Here is a 17,866-nt window from a genome sequence, read left to right as displayed (position 1 = left end):
TATTGGATCACCCTTGCCTGTCCTTCTAAAAATTTCCTCATTGGTTGGGAGGATACAATGGAGACATTTCCACAAGAAATGTTTAATTTTATGTTTGATGTTCAGTCCCCATAGTTGATTCCAGACCTTGGATCTTTCTTTGTTTGTGCTGGAGTTAACATTTGCCTTATTCTTGTCACTACTCTCTTTGAATCTCTGTTTGGCCTTAGCATACCCAGATTTAGAAGAATAGCAGCCATTCTCTGTATATTTCCATTTGAATCTATCCTTCTTTTGGAATACACTGAGGGGAATAGCCATGATCGCCTCTGCCTCTTCCTTTGAAAACAGTCCTTGAATGATTTCTTTGTTCCATTTGCTCCCCTTGATCAAACTGCTAACCTTGGTCAGTTGGTAGCCATTTGGTTTTGGGGAGGAGACTCTTCCATTTTTTGAAATATCTAACCATCTATCTTCCCATGCATATTTCCACTGTTGATCCATCCCCGACTTGCTTCCAGATTCCACTTTCAAGCATCTCTAAAGAACTATGCAAACTTTGCCAAATCCATGATGCTCCAGCTTTAACTTTGGATTGAAAGATATTAGATTTAGGGAAGTACCTGTTTTTCATAACTTTACTTACTAACAAGTTGGGACAGGTAATTAGTCACCAAACTTGTTTGGCTAGCAAAGCTTCATTGAAACAGAGCAAATCCCTAAACCCGAGGCTACCATTTTCTTTCCTATCAGCAATATCATACCATTTCTTCCAATGTATTCTTTTTTCCCCTTGATCATTTCCCCACCAAAATCTGGCCATTAACCCACTTAGCTCTTTGCACAGGCTCTTTGATAATCTGAAAACGGACATGGCATAGGATGGGAGAGCCGTAGCCGTAGTAAGTGTTTGCTAGTTTGGTGAACCTCCAAATGTAGAACCCTTCGTTGGTTCTTGCATGGAAAGTTAAAACAATTGCAAGTTGACCCCTCAACTTTTGTATAATTACACTAAGGCCCAAAAGTTTGTGAAAATGAATCAAATCTGCCCTCTTCAAAATTTGATACTCTTTTGTATATTTTATACATGTTTTTGAGTGAATTATTTCCGGATTTTAAGACATAATGAGGGTTTAAATATTTTTGTTGAATTTAATCTCCTAGTTAAATATTCTCTTTTAGTTTTTTTTTGGGCTTGGGAAAATGATGTAAGAGTTGGGCCAAGGTTACTTTTTAGGCTTGAAGAGTAGGTCTGGTTTTATATTTTTCTTGGGTTATGGCCCGGGTTTTGTGCCCAAAACCCAGCATTTCGGTTGGACCAGAAGCCAGGTTAGCCCACTCTTTCCTTTTGGATTTGTTCGTTAGGTCAAGGGTTTTGACCCAAGAAATAAATAAAAATGGCCCAGTGGCTTTTGTCTCTAAAGAAATCTCATAAGACAATTGCAATCTAGTCCCTAATCTTTGAAGAAATTTCATTGTGGGCTAAAAATTTTTGATTTCTCTAAATTAGGCCCTTAATTTAATTACAATTTGGTCCCTAAACTTGACTTTTATTCAATTTTGATCTCTATTTTTCTAAAAAATTATAATTTGACTTGAAAACTTTTAAAATTTTTCAATTGGGTCCCTAACAGCTTTGATTTCTTAAGTATAACTGATTTATCTTCTTTAATTGTTAATCATGCTTCATTTAAGTATATTTAATTTGTAAATTTTTTAGGATTTTATGTTTGTTTACTTTTGCTTATTATAGTAAAAGTGAATTTACTATATGTTTACATTTTCTTTTTAATTGTTAATTAAATTGGTGTCTTGACTATTTTATTGATTTTGGAGTAAAAATAGCGCAAATTTCACCTCATTTAACCACTATTTCAAGGGAAGCATCTTCTATTATTATTTTAAATCCTTTTATGTGCTATTATGTGTTTTTTATATGTGATTGCATGTTTTGAGTGTTTTTTCTTGTATTTACTCATTTTAAATTTTCATTTACTATATTTATTTTTTATGATTATTTGAAGGGCATTTAAAAGCCAAATTGTCATAGATAGGTGCTCAAGAAATGTATTTAAATAGGCTATGTAATAGATAGATTTTATTTTTGCCAAAAAATGTAATTAGTTATATGTATGTAATAACTAGGTTATTATTTTTCAAATTTCCCCCTTAGATTGCAGTTAGGGTCCTAAATGTAATAATTAAGTCTTTATATGCGTTTCTTTGCTTGTGTGCTTATGTGTTTATTCGCTTTCTTTAGGGTCTTTATATCTAGATCTCGTGACGATGTGTTATGTGCTCTATGTGCTTTATGTGTTTATTTGTTTTAATTATGTTTTACATATTTTATTTATTTATAATAACTGCATGATGTCACCACACTAATCCAATGTTAGTTGTGGCCTTTCTTCCCAATTTCCCACTAGTTAAACGTTAGTGAGGATTTGTAGAAATGAGTTAGTCCAATGCTAGACCCTTTAGACCATTTTAACGTTAGATTCATACCTTATGTGACACTTATTGTATTTCATGCATTTTTCCTATTTTTAGGTTATTTTCATTTGCATCATATTTTCCTACTATTATTCCCTTACCCTCTATATGTTTCGACCATATCATTTAGAATTACAACTCATTTTAGAAAATTAAAAATAGGTTAGTTTATTTGTTTGACTAAGTTAGGAGTGTTACCATTCAAATATGGAAAACGAACGAGTATGACTTCTTAGTCTTAACACGCTCTTATCCCCTCTATAAGAAAATTTTGACTCATGAATTTTAGCGTCCCGTACCCGTTATGTTGCATTCCCCTTTTCTAGGTCATGCATATTCATCTATATATATTATAATTTCTTTTTGAATCTTATCTTTTGCATATTCATGGCATCTTCTAAGAATCATTCCTGGACATCATAATGAATGTGATTTGCACCAATTAAACTTTGAAGAGACATTTTGACCCTCGTGATATCTTTTAGATCTAGATTTGCATCTATATAGAAACATCTAAATGTGATAAATTTTATAGGTTAGACTAAGAAAATTTTCGTCTAAAACTCGTAACTAACTTTGATTAGGTTAAAAGGGTACCTTAGATCAAATCTTTATCTTCCCTTTCTTCAAACATGACTCCTTAACTCTTTTCTGTTGTTTTGAAAGACCTGGAATCTCCTAAAAAGGGTTTTAGTTTTTTTTAATCTTTTTTAGTTTTTTTTATTTAAAATACATTTTAGGTGTTTTGGTACGCCTAAACTCGATATCAAGTGGCAATTTCTATTTTTCTTTAAAAAAATCCTTTTTAAACTAAAATTTGGACCTAAATCGTCGCATTTTCTAAATTTCATGTTAGGCCATTTTTCTTTATTTATTCTCTAAAACAAAAAACTAATTTTCAAATAAATGCATTTTTTAACACCATAAATTTTATTTTTCAAAAATGGGGCGCAACAGTTGATAACCCCAATAAGGAGTTTTAGTGAGTCCAAGCACTTGGTTTAGTTTATTTTTTTCTTTTTCTAACCTTTTTACATATCACATTAGGATGTTTTAGGTTGCATTTTTCTTTTTCTTTCTCTTTTTTTAGGATTTTTCTGCAATTCACACACGTAATCGTCTCTCACTCCACGTGTATGCGATGAATAACTTGTTTACTTATGTAGACACAAAAATTTTATCAAATTCATTTTATTGTTATTGAAAAAAAAAAGAAAAAAAAATTAGAAAAACAAGAAAAAAAAGAAATAACAAAATCAGTTTTTTGTAAAAAAAAAAAAAAAAAAAGAGAAGCGTGGAGCCTCACGCATGTGTGCATCTCCATGGCTTCGTACTGCACGCGCGCGGCATCTCCATGGCTTCTGGTAAGAAAGCCATGGAGATGGCTTTGTACCTGATTTGTAGAGGTCATTTCTTGGCCATTTACATGCATTTTTCTTGCACCCTCCATTCGATCACTCTAGTATAGGACCACTTGGCATTGATACAAACACCAAGAAAATCTCAGGACAAAAGCCATCTAATGGCTCAGAAATCATCAAGAAAAAGTGCAGCAAAATTTGCACCTTAGATGTTAGGTTTTTTTTGGGGGGGGGGGGGATTTGTTGCTATAAAAAGGCTCCAAAAATGCTGCCCTAAGGGAGGACGAGAGAGAAAACAAGAGAGGCGGCGGAAGAAAAAACAGAAAAAAAAAAAAAAGGAGAGAAAACAAGAGAGAGAGTGGAAGAAAATTGCATTAAATTTCTGGAAAAAGCTGATGAACCAGCCTAGTTCGGGGAGACTTTTCTCCTTCGTTATAGATCATTTTCAAGTGACTTTTCTTTTTATAGTTTCTTCAGACAGAGGGGAATAAATTTTGTTAAAGAATTTTTTCTGAAAAATATCAGAAACTCTTCAAATCTCAACCCAAACTTCGCTCTTTGAAATTTCTTCCTGCAGAATTTTGAGCCAGGGTTGACCGAGAAGCCCTGTTCAGAGGCCATTTTCTTCTTAGTCTCAACTTCTTTTGGATAGATGCTTGATTTCAGAGTACTCTATAGATGTAGAAGAAGATGCTTGATTCTTGAGTAGGGATTCTTTTGGATAGATGCTTGATTCTTGAGGTTTCGTGTGGTTCTCGCGGCACTGGAAGAATGTAAAAGAAAGCTTCGGGCAAGATGCATTGAAAGTTTTTTGAAATTTTCATATTGACCCCTATACTTTTAAATATTTCCATTTTGGCCCAAAAACGTCTGCAAATAAATCATTTTTGCACCTTTTAAGTTTTAATCCTATTCAGCATATTTTGAGTGGTTTCTTGGGTAGATTAATTCTGAATTTTAGGACATAATTGGGGTTGAATAATTTTTAGTTGATTTTTATCATGTTGGGTTAAATAATTTAAGTTTTTGTTTTGGATTAGGCTTAGTGGGTTTGGGTTTTGGTAATGGATTTTGGTTTATTTTATGGGTTTTGTTCTGGGCTTGAACAGCTAAAGCCCACCTATTTTTTATTGGGTTTGTTTGGTAAAAAGATAGATTGGCCTGCGTATTTTCTTGGGTTTGGACTGGGCTTAGGGATGCTGGCCCAAGGAAGAAATAACAAAATCCCGATGGCCTGTTTTTTCTTAAGAAATCCAGAAAACAAAATGTCAATTTGGTCCCTGTACTTTTGAGTGATTATATTATGGCCCTAAATATTTTAATTTTGTTTCCATTAGGTCCCTAATATAATTTCAAGTTGGTCCCTAGACTTTATTTTTCTTTAATTTGACCCCTAATCTTTGTAATAATATAATGTGACCCTAAAAACTTTCTTAATTTTTGCAATGAGGTCCCTAAAAGTTTTAATTTCTTAAATATAAGTTACTTTTCTTCTTTAATTGTTAATTATATTTCATTTGGGTGATTTAATTGGTAGATTTCATGATTATTTTCATTTCTTTATTATTAAATTGGTGCTTTGATCATTTTGTTGATTTTGGAGCATCAGTAGGGCAAATTTCACCCCATTTAATCACCACCTTAAGGGAGGTAACCTCTTTTATTACTTTAAACTCTTTTATGTGCTCAAACGTGTTTTTATGTGTAATTGCATGTTTTGAATGTTTTTTCTTTTAATTAGTCATTCTTTTTCATTTTAAGTTTCATTTATTTTAGGGATAATTTCAGAAACCTTCCCTGAGGTTTCTGACAGTCTCACTCTCCTCCCCTGTGGTTTCAAAAATATCACAAACCTCCCCTGAGATTTAGGATTTTGTAACAAAATCAGCCCATGATGTCAAAAGTGAACATAAAAAAGTGTTTTCAGGAAAGAGAGGGAATCTTGTTTCCATAAATGCCCCTGAGGTAAATGTACAAGTTATATTAGTGAAATAATGAAAACTAATAAAAACCAAAAATAAATTAGAAAAAAGGGATAATTTCAGATACAATATGTTATTCATCAATAATATTATATCAAAAGCTTTTACTAGATGGTTATTTGTTTCAATTGCATATTAAATCAAACATTAGTACTTATGAGAGTGCATTAAATATTTAGTAGAGAGGTAGTTTACTTCAATAAGTAGCATGTATATAAATACTTAGTAAATGTACAATCTGGTTGAAATAATGTACACCATGTTATCGACCAAATACGATGCATAGAAATTGTTGAACATGCAATTATTTCTTCACATACATATTGCAATTTGTCATCACAGCAATACGCATAGTGCAATGGTATGTATACATTTGAAATGGTTATTGGTGCTTTGACCCACTTATGCATCTCCTTACAAGCTGCAGTGGATATGTAATTTTATCTATATGACTAATACTAATTTGCCTATAAATACCTTACACGGGGTGATCTATGAGGTACAATCAGTTTACAAATATATACATTATGTTATATGTTAGTTACTTGACTGTGTATATCTATAAAAGGTAGTGTAATGATACGCATAAATTTGGAATGATTAGGTGTTAAAAAAATGTACATCATATTAGGTGTTAGTTATTTGACTATGTATACATGTAAAAAGGAGATTAGATATAGCATAGAAAAAAGTAATTACGTGAGTTGGAATGTATTTGTCCTGATAATCACGAAATATTAGCTGACTTATGAGGGTATTTAAGTCTTTTTGGCCATAATGATGTAAGAAATGAGACCTAAATTCTGACAGGGGAGGTTTGTGATATTTTTGAAACCACAAGGGAGGAGAGTGAGACTGTCAGAAACCTCAGGGGAGGTATCTGAAATTACCCCTTTATTTTATTTAATTTTGATGATTATTTGAGAGGCATTAAAATGCCAAGTTGTAATAGATAGGTGCTCAAGACATGTATTTAGTTAGCTTATGTAATAGATAGGTTTTAATTTTTACTAAAAATATATTTAGTTACATAAATATAATAGTTAGGTTATTATTTTTTTAAATTCCCCCCTTGGATTGTAGTTAAGGCGTCGAATGTAATAGTTAGGCTCTTATTTGCGTTTATTTGTTTGAGTGTTTGCATGCTTGTGTGCTTATGTGTTCACTAGTTTTCATTAGAGTTTTGCATCTAGAAGTTATGTTTATGTGTTATGTGCTCTATGTGCATTATGTGTTTACTTGTTTTAATTATGTTTAATATGATTTATTTAGTTATAATAAATACATGACGTCACCACACTAGTCCAATGCTAGTTGTGGCTTTCCTCCCCGATTTCTCACTAGTCCAACGCTAGTGAAAACTTGTAAAAATGGGATAATTTAATACTAGACCCTTTAGGCCATTTTTGCGCTAGATTCACATTCTTTGCGTGACATTCATTGCATTCCATACATGTTTTTTCATTTTTAGGATCTTTTTCACATCTTGCATGATATTTCCTCTATATATTATCCCCTTTATCCCTATGTGCGAGAAATATGACATTTAGACTTGTATCCCATTTAAGAGAATAGAAATAGGTTAGTCCATTTGCTTGATTAGATTAGGAGAGTCACCTTTCAAATATGGAAAATGGACAAGTATGACTTCTTAGCTCTACCACGCTCATATCTCTTCTTTGAGAAGGAAAAAATTGAGTTACGAATTTTAGTTTCCCGTACTCGTTATGTTGTATTCATCTCCTTTAGGTCACGTATATTTATATATTATAATTCTTCTTTTCTTTGAGTCTCATTTTGCATATTCGTGACCTCTTCTAAGAATCATTCTTAGGCATCACAATAAATGTAATTAGCACCAATTAAAATTTGAAAAGATATTTTGACTCCCTCGATATCCATTAGGTCTAGGTTTGCATCCATCTAGTAACATCCAAATGTAATAATTTTTATATATTAAATTAAGAAAATTTTCGACTAAATCACGCAACTAGCCTTGATTAGGTTGAAAGGGTGTCTTAGATCAAATCTTTGTCTTCCCTTTCTTCAACCGTGACTCCCGAACTCTTTTCTCTTATTTTTGGAAGATTTGGAGTCGTCTAAAAAGGGTTTTGTTTATTTTTTTTATTAGAAATATATTTTTGGGTGACTTGGTACACCTTAACTTAATACCAAGTGGCGACTTGTATTTTCCCTAAAAACCTTTTTAGACTATTATTTTGAGTCAAAATCGTCGCACTTCTTAAGTCCCATTTTAGACCCTTTTTTTTTGTTTATTCTCTAAAATAAAGAACTCATTTTTCAAATCAAAAATTCATTTATTTAACACCTAAATACTTAGATTTCATAATTTTTATTTCAAAAAATGGGCGCAACAACTTACATTTATATTATCGCGTTTTTGCATTTGGGGTGGGGAGGGGAGTCACCTTAGAGCCTTCATGCATGCTTAATAATATTAATCTCTCTCCTCAAAGGAGCACTTTATACGTGCATGCGTTATTTTTTATATATATAATCCTTCATCTTATTTTCCTTTTAGTGGTTAACATACCACTCCTCTCTATTAGGATTAGAATCGATCCACTTTGACATGTAGCTGTGGCATGACATGCCCGTAGTAACGTCTGAGGGATCACTCAAATCACCGACCAAGGACTTTGAGATTGATGACCATTTGCCCTTTGGTCTGAAGGTTTGGCAGTTTGAAATCTTATCGAGTTTAGATGTATTAGTGAGTTCCAACTGATGCATCCATATTAGAAATTGCTTAATATAGAGCCAGCCTTATCCAATTAGAAACACTAGACACGAGGGGAAGGATTTTACCCCTCTTTCAGTACTTTACATTTTTTTATCACTCCAATGTGTTATATGTTCTTTATCTATTGAACTAACCTCTCTTTCTTTTCTCTCCTCGTGCATTCACCAACTTTAGGAAATAAGAGTTCTGACGTGGTACTCTTTTTAAGAACCCACCTAATTAGATAGCTTATTGTACGTCTAAATTACAAGTTATTACGTTTTAGTGCCCTAACATTGCACTTCATCTTAGGCCTATCCTGGCATATAAAAAAGGGATTCCTCTAGGTCATGTTTAATTTTCATTACTGCATATTTACTCGCTTTAATAACCTAGTATCATGCATCAACCTTAAAGAAAATGTCATTTAGGGAATCCCACTTTAAGATTATGCCAACTTTATCTCCCCTAGGTATCTAACTTGTTATGGAATTTGCATGTTTAAATTTCCGTTAAAACTGAAGAAGTGGGGTTCGTAGGTAAGGTATTTGACCCCAACTTTATGCTTCAGATGGATAGCTTTTGCCGAATTAAACAACATCTAGTAGTCCCAATTGAGATTCAGAGGTGACCTGCGCTTCTCTCACCTAGTGAAATCTATCAAGTAGCATCTCACCTAGAACCGATCGGAGATTTTTAAGATATTCAATCGGATGGTTACTTGGTAGAGGTCTTGGTACAATTATGGGACCCTAGTTGCTCGACATTTAGGATAGGAAACCGAGAAGTGACTGTAACAATTGAAGAGATAACCAATCTCCTTAACTTGCCAGTACATGGTACTGTGGTAATTTTTCCATTTGCGTCCGAGAAAACTGAGTTTTGTCACTTCACTGGATTAAAAGAATTTATAGAGTAAGAGTCTAATCAAAGTATAGATGTAAAATCTCTGTTCGACAGATTCGCACTGAGAGAAGTGTATATGGACAATGTGGGACTTTTCATTTATGTCTAGGACAATGTGGGAGTGAAAGAGACCATGGGTATATAGACTTGTCATGGCGGAAATTTACCTCTTTCCGCAATGGGATTAAGAATCTACAACTGATAAGAAGATCGCCTTCAAAATCACTAAACTCATATTTGACCTCTTTCTTGGGATTAAGAATCGACTATGCTCTATAGTACCAACTATTTTAACTGACATATTTGTCGCTTGTACAGTTGCCAAAGAGGGGCGAAATTCTTCCATGGTCCAAATCTGATTCTGCACATGTGGGCTATGGAACATTTTAGGAGAAAACTACTCGTATCGGATAGCTTGCCATTGATTGAATACAATTGGATAGTGACCCATCACAAGAGAATTGATAGGAATAATTTACCGAGAATTGCATTAGAATACATGGATTTTTTGAAGATGTTGTTAGATCAAGAGATTAGATGGGTTTTAGACTGGACTGGTTGTTTCAAACTTGCTTGCGTACCAAGTCATCAGAATTTATCCTATTGCTAGGAACTCAAGGCATTATGACTTACATCAAAAAAGATTTCTTTGGTAGTTAGGACAATTTCAAGAGTTACCACCTACATCGGATCTGGCTGAATTCACTATTAGTTTCGACAAGAGAATCTGTCTGAGTGAAGTTCCAATGAAGGTACCGATTATTAAAGTTTGGGAAACACTGTCTGACGATGAGCGCATTGCCTACATTCCAAAATTCAAGCAAAAATTTTGGTCACCCGGCAATACTAGGATTGGCTTAGAGACTCTAATACAAAAGAACCGTAAGAAAAGCAATCCGATGAGGTCAAGAGGTTGATAACTATTATTGAGGCAAAAGATAGGGAGAATCTACAATTGAAAAAGTCCGTTAAATCTAACAAGGAGTTGGCAGAAAAATGTAAAAAGGCATGTAAAGAAATGCGATAAAAGTATCAAGAACTAAAGAGAAAATGTGGAGAGCTATATGATCAAGAGAAGTGCATGAGCAATTCTTACTCTAGAGAATCAAAAGATGCTATAATAGATAGGTTGAAGAGAATTAATGAATTTGTACAAAACTGCCTTCGAGAAATGATGTAAATATTCTACAAATTCTGCAACAAAATGACTTTTCTCTTTCGTGCAATATCATTAGTAAAAAAATAGGTTTGATGAACGGCCCCCACTTCGAAGGTGTTGCATCATGTTAGGCCAATCCTTAGCATAAAAAGGGTTTTTCCATAAGATATGCATCTGAAATTATTCAAACATTTGCTGACTGATTTTTTTTCTTTTTTCTTTTGAATAAATTACAACAATTTGAAAGAAAATGCACTTTTGCGTCGATTTCTTTTCCTCATCCCCAGGTACTTTCAAAAAATAGCTATCCGTATAAGCCCTATCATTATGTGATCCCGCAGCCGAATCTTGAGAAATCGTGAAAATATGAGTTCCTATCCAGAACCATCGGAGAGATCTGCAATAATTTCATCATCAGACGCTGCAAATCTTGGGGCCCAATTGAGTGAGACGCTGAATAGATTCAATAAATTAAATGCATAAATGGCAGCACAGAGACACATAATCGACCAATTGGTCTCGAACAACACCGACGGTGTCCAAAATGACCATGTGCCTATCAATGATAATCAACATGAGTTAGAAAATTCACTACCTCACATATCACACAATCAAACCTCAAACCACTTTTGTTCCACCTTTTACAAATCCACTTGGAGGCGCCTTTATTTATCCCATCTCTAGTTTACCACATACATATTCAAGCAATATTTTCGTCAACTTGACTAGCAACCAAATTCCTTAAGTTATCCACAAATCAATTTGAACATTCCATCTAACCCTCGAGGACCTCATCACCCCACCACAGAGCCATTCATGTTGGACATCACCTTTCAAGGGAAGGTCGAAACATATGAACCCTCTGCTTTGATCAACAAGAATCTGCTAAAGAGGTTGGATTGATTTGATGAATTTATGAAGAAGAGTCAAGAACTAAATAGGCATACAGGCTTAGACTACAATGAGCTGTGTTTCTTTCAAGATATGCAGTTGTTTCTGGGCTTTAAAGTTCCTAAATTTAGCAAGTATGATGGAACCAGGAATCCTAAGATGCATCTCAAAATGTTTGCTAACAAATTAGGCAAACCTATGGATGATGAAAACTTGCTGGTGCATTTGTTCCATAAAAGCTTAGAAGGTGATGCCCTGGATTGGTATACTAATTTGAAACCTAAGAAAATGAAAACTTAGTTGGATTTATTTATAACTTTTGTAAGGCAATACGCATACAACTGCGAAATTGCGTCAACAAGAACAACACTTGAAGAGACCAAGAGGAAACCATCAGAAGACCATAAGACATATGCTAAACGTTGGAGGAATTGGCCGTTAAAGTGGAACCCCCCATGACCGAGGAGAAAATTGTTTGCACATTCATTAAATCTCATGACCTACTGTACTTCAAAAATATTTTTCGTATGACGGGGTGTTCATTTGCAACTATCATAAACAAATTGGAAGAGTTTGATGAATTTGTTAGGGCAGGAAAAATTGTCAATGTATCGGCTTTGAAATCACAATTAGAAACCCTGTAGAGTCAGAATAACATTGGAAAGAAACCCCAATTCAAGAAGAAAGAAGAAGAAGCTGCCTTCGTATGGGATCAAGACCCCTCAACTAGACCCAATCTCCCTAACCATACTACCCAAACCCTCGACCTGTTTACCATACTACTATCAATCATCCTTGCTCTCGACCTAACTAGACAAGTATACCCATATCACTTTTTCTGATTTCTAATCCCAGATCCGTTCCCCCAAATAACCAAACTTACAACCATACTCAAATCAGTGAAACCCTAAATAAAAATCAATATCGAATCTTCATCAATTTGGGTTGACCCCTCGATCAAATATATGAGTAACTTAAAGCCGCTGGCAAGATCGGCGCGGTGTCTCCTAAAACCTACCTTAGAGGTGTTCCTACGGATTATAATTCTCAAGCCATCTATGCCTATCATTCTGGGAGCTCCTGTCACTCTATTGTCAATTTTTGGATATTAAAGTATAAAATTCAAGACATGATTGACACCGAAAATATAGCTTTGAGAAGAAGAGATGAGCCAGGGTCGAATATCAGTAAGAACCCTCTTCCCAAACACAAGGACACTGTAAGAGCTATTACCACTGTTGAGAAGTTTGGAGAGCCTGCCCAATACATTGTAGATGAGAATGAAGTAATTGGAATAGTCGAGAAGCCATTTGTACTGGAAGAACTCTTGGAAACTAATGAAAATCCTTTCATCTTGGACTTGTTGGAACCCGCAGTACTCAAATTTCGTGAACAATCACCTGTGCACAACTTACAAGAAGTACCATGAAATTATGGTAAACCCGTTTTGCTAATCAGGGATATAGAGGTGCCAAAAGAAGAGGTGGCTATTATCAGTAGATCTGAAAAGATTATGGGCGAATCTAAAATTTTGGCCCAATCAAAGGCGAAAGAGAATGTTTTGCCATCAAAGCCATCAATGACTAAAAAAAACAATGACATTTCTTAAATTACTGAAAAGGAACGAGTTCAAGGTCATGGAATAGGTGGACAAAATTCCTGTCCAAATCTCTATTTTAGACTTACTTTTAACCTCTGAATTACATAGAGAGGCACAACTCGAGGTCTTGAGTAAGGCTCAAATACCGAAGAATATTCCGATTGACAAGTTCACTCACGTTGTGGAGAATGCTCTGGCTACCAATCATATAAATCTTTTCTGATGAGAATTTGAATTTTGAAGGGATCGAAAATAATAAGGCATTGTATATCTCAATAAGGTGCAATGAAAAATTGCTGCCAAGAGTTTTGATAGATAATAGATCCGCTCTAAACATCTATCCATGAAATACTCTTACAAAACTTGGACTTCCTGATGCTAGATTACGACCATCTGCAACGATAATAAGAGGATTTGATGGTGCCACAAGGGAATCAATGGGCAAAACTGATTTGGTACTGGAAATAGAACCTGCCCAATTTCAAGTGATTTGCCAAATTATGGCTTTTTGAGTGTTTACAATATTCTATTTGGATGACCTTGGATCCACACTTCTAGTGCCGTTCCATTTTTTCTCAATCAAAAGGTGAAATTTGTTGTGAATAACCAACTTATCACTGTGTTCATTGAGAATGACTGCACCATGATTGTTAATTCTGTATCGAAGGAGGAGGACAGTAGAAAAAATTTAGTTTTCCCTCATCATGTTGCTGACATTGTCTCAGTGGGATGGATATCTAAAGAAAATTCATTGACGAAGATGGACTTACCGGAAGCTATCATCATGATGGTCAAGGAAATTATTCGAGGAGGATATGAAATAGGTAAGGGTTTGGAGGAGAATCTGCAAGGCATTTTAGATCCTATGGAACTTTTGGCGAAAAAAGATACATTTGGATTGAGATTTTAGCCAACCGCTAAGGACAAGAAGGAGATGCAAGCTCGTAAGAAAGCGAAAAAGGAAGGAAAGCAAATTACTATAAGTATTCCACCATTACGCTACACTTTCCTCATTCATCTGGAGTAATCCTATCAGAATTAGATGAAGAACACCAGATTGAAGATATTGAGGTAGGTCTGTCCCAACTGTTCGTTGGAGTCATTTATAAGGATGAGCCACTAGAAGACATTGAGTTTTCAACCATCCCCGAAAGAGCCATACAGAATTGGACTGCTGACTATCTTTCCTCTCGAAGGAAATTTTGAAAAATTTAGGAGATTATCTTTGACTAAAATTCGTGACAAAGGCTACTTTATTTCTGGTTATTTGTTTCCTTTTAGTATTATATTAATATGTGTTTTCTTTAAATGAAGTCTCTCGCAAGCCTGTCAGCATCATCTTTGAAGAAGACGACAGCCGCCTCGCCCTTGCACTTTGTATGCGGCCGCACCGGTATTGGCGATTCAGTTGGTTGTGAGAATAGCTAGGAGAAGGATTTGAATGTAGTAGGAGATACAGATTGCCCCTCAGCCAAGGGCTGAAGGGCTGACATAGCCGTTTAGCAAACCCTTGCAGGAGCGCTCAAGGGAGACGATTGCAAAAAATTTAAAAATATAGACCTATTAAAATCTTTATTCCTTTTTTAATCCCTCTAAACTCGTATAATGTAGTGAAAAATTCACTGATTGGTGTTCTTCTAGCACCTGTAAGCTCGAGTCATAATCATTTGAAGGAGCTACATCCAAAAGAGATGTATATCTGATTATCATAATTTCCTATGAGAACTATTGGTATAGTATATTCCTATGGTACAATATTTCTACACATTAGAAACTTGAACAACACCACAAAGGAGTGTTTATAAATTAATACTCCTTTGTTTATGTTTAATGAGTGGATAGCATGAAAACAAGTGGTAACTGATTCAATTGTACCACTTCCATGGTAGAATGAATCGATCCCTGGCAATGGCTGGATTGGTGGTGCAATATTTGAGGCTATGCTAGTATTGGCTATTCAATGCTCACCTTAATGTGCTCAAGAAATGAAATATATGCATTAAATGGATGTCCAAAGGCAAGTACGAGGAATATAATTAAGCTAATATAAACATCATGAATATATGGATGATATTGTGTTGCTGTAAAACTTTATAGTTTGCCATTAAATTCCTTTTTCTTGACACAGTTTAAAAGGCTTAGTTATCAATGACACTAATGACAATTTGTCTTCTCCAAAATAAGTGAATCTATAATTTTATTCAGACGAGCTCAATATTATGACTGGCACACCAAGTTCTTTCTTCATTAGTTTTCATGTTTTGGCTGGAACATTTTGTATGAGCTTTAATATTGAGATCATTTATGCTTCTTTTTGTTGCATGTGGTTCAAAAATAACATAAGATAACTGTGCTTTTCTACCCTGTGACTGACTTTTCTACAAAATTTCATAACTTAGTTTCTGCTTTACTATGAAGTTGTGACATTTGAAATATTTCAACAATACCATTTTTCATTTTTGTTGACAAATTTGGTAGCAGCTAGACACTTTGATCTACGAAATGATATTGACCAATTTCATAGGAACGCACTTGAAGTTGGTGATGCCTCTCAGGTGTTGGCATATTTAGATGGTCGATCAAATTGTGAGCCGAATTTCTTTTACAACTATGCTGCTGACTCGGAGAAGCGATTGATACGACTCTTTTGGACAGATTCACAATCTCGTTTGGATTACTAGTGCTTTGGTGATGTTCTTGTCTTTGATTCGACATACCACACTAACGCTTAGAGGAAGCCACTAGTAATTTTGGCCGTTGTGAATCATCATACAACAATTTTTGGATGTGCATTGGTTGCTGATGAGATTGAGGACACATATAAGTGGGTATGGGAAACATTTTTGGAGGCCATGGAAAAAAGGCACCTATCTCAATTGTCACTGATGGAGATGGTGCAATGAGAAATGTAGTAAATGTAGTAATTCCTTATGTCCATTACCGATTATGTACTTGGCATTTAAAAAGAAATGTGGTTACAAATACAAATAAGGGGTTCATTCATGATTTTATGTGGCGATGGGCATGATTTGTAGCCATGAGGAGTTTGAGAGAAGGTGGCATTTGCTAGGTGAGAAACACAATTTGAAGGAAAACCAATGGGTTGTGGATTTGTACAAAAGAAAGGGAAAAATGCGCCATGGCATTTTTGAGAGGACACTTTTTTGCTAGAATGAACTCAACGCAAAGATCAGAGCAATTGAATGCTATGGCGCACAAGTACCTTCAATTCAAAATGTTACTTTACCCTTTCGATCAATTATTTGAGATATTTTATCAAAATTAGATAGAATGAACACAAGGAAGAGTGTATCACACGTCAGTCATCTCCTATTCTAGTTACTCATTTGAGAGAATTGGAAGGACATGCTGCAAATATTTTCACGAGAAAGATTTTTTTAAAGATTTGTGATGAAATTTCTGCTGAGGCCTCACACCTAAATTCCTGTTTTAGTTGTTGACCAAGAGAAGGTGAAGTTATATACATTCACTGAGTACTTGCATCAAATATGCTCTTGGCAAGTGAAATTGGATAAATTTGAATGGACTATTATTTGTTCAAGTAAGAAACTTAAGTCAGATGGAATTCTTTTCTCCCATGCGTTTGTAGTTATAAAAACTGAAGATATGGACAAGATTCCTAAACCATGCATTTTGTTTAGATGGACTCAGCAAGCAAAGCTAGCACAAAAAATATCTATTCTATTCAACTTGAAGATTTAATAATTCAAATAGCTCGATTTGGTGCTTTTTGTGCATTAAGTAATCAAATTGTGAAGGTTCATACTTGTATAGGAAAAGTAAGCAAATTTGCTTAATGACAAGTATATATTTTACGTGTTTTTAGTATGTTTTATTAGTTATAGTTAGTTTTTGATATGTTTTAACTACTTTTATAATCAATTAACTAGAAATTTAGTGAAAATATTCATTTTATGGTTTAAGTGATAAAAATTGCATATCTATGGATTTTTATGGTAAAAACTTCATGTTTTTGTAGGTTTAATGATTCAATCATCAAATGGTATGAATTGAGAAGATAATTGGATGATTGATGATGGTTTAAAGTGATAAAAAAGAGAATATGAAGTGCAAAAGAGGAAATGCAATCAAGAACAAAAGAAGAAAGGTTTTCCAGCTTTGACACATTGTGGTATTTCGAATATATCTTGAGCTACAATAATTTGATTGAGCTGATTCTTGAACCATTTTGAAACTATGAGACATATCTACATTTGGTATGAAGACATCGAAATCCATTTCAGTCATTTTAATTGTCAAAACATCGAAATACAAAAGCACAAACTCTGTTGTCGAAAGTTGAAACAGAGCTCTGGCCTGTCTTTGGTATTTTGGTCATATCTAGCTCCACAGAGCTCCAAATGGGGATGAATCTTGAGGTATTGGAAAGCTAACTCAAAGGGCTACAACATTCATGTTTTGCACAAAAACTAATTCGGCCTCCATCAGTAAGAAAATAGCAGTTGAAGTGGTGCCAAGTGCGCAGAAGAGAAAACGCGACTACATGAATACGTGGTTTCAAGTCGCGTATTCCTCAATTTCGACTGCAACTTACTCAGAAACTTGTGTTTTGTTCACACAAGCTTTTTGATCTATTTTCCTGCAAGAATATCGGTGGAAACAGCCCAAGACACCTGCAAAAGAAGTTTTATTTAGCTAAAGCAAAAATGACCAAGTTATTATTGGCTCTTCTTGTCATTGTTTAGGATCACTTATAAAACCAAAAAGTTA

The sequence above is a fragment of the Coffea arabica genome, chromosome 3c (assembly GCF_036785885.1).
Source record: "Coffea arabica cultivar ET-39 chromosome 3c, Coffea Arabica ET-39 HiFi, whole genome shotgun sequence".
Classification (NCBI taxonomy): Eukaryota; Viridiplantae; Streptophyta; class Magnoliopsida; order Gentianales; family Rubiaceae; genus Coffea; species Coffea arabica.
Note: the sequence above shows the minus strand (reverse complement) of the source record.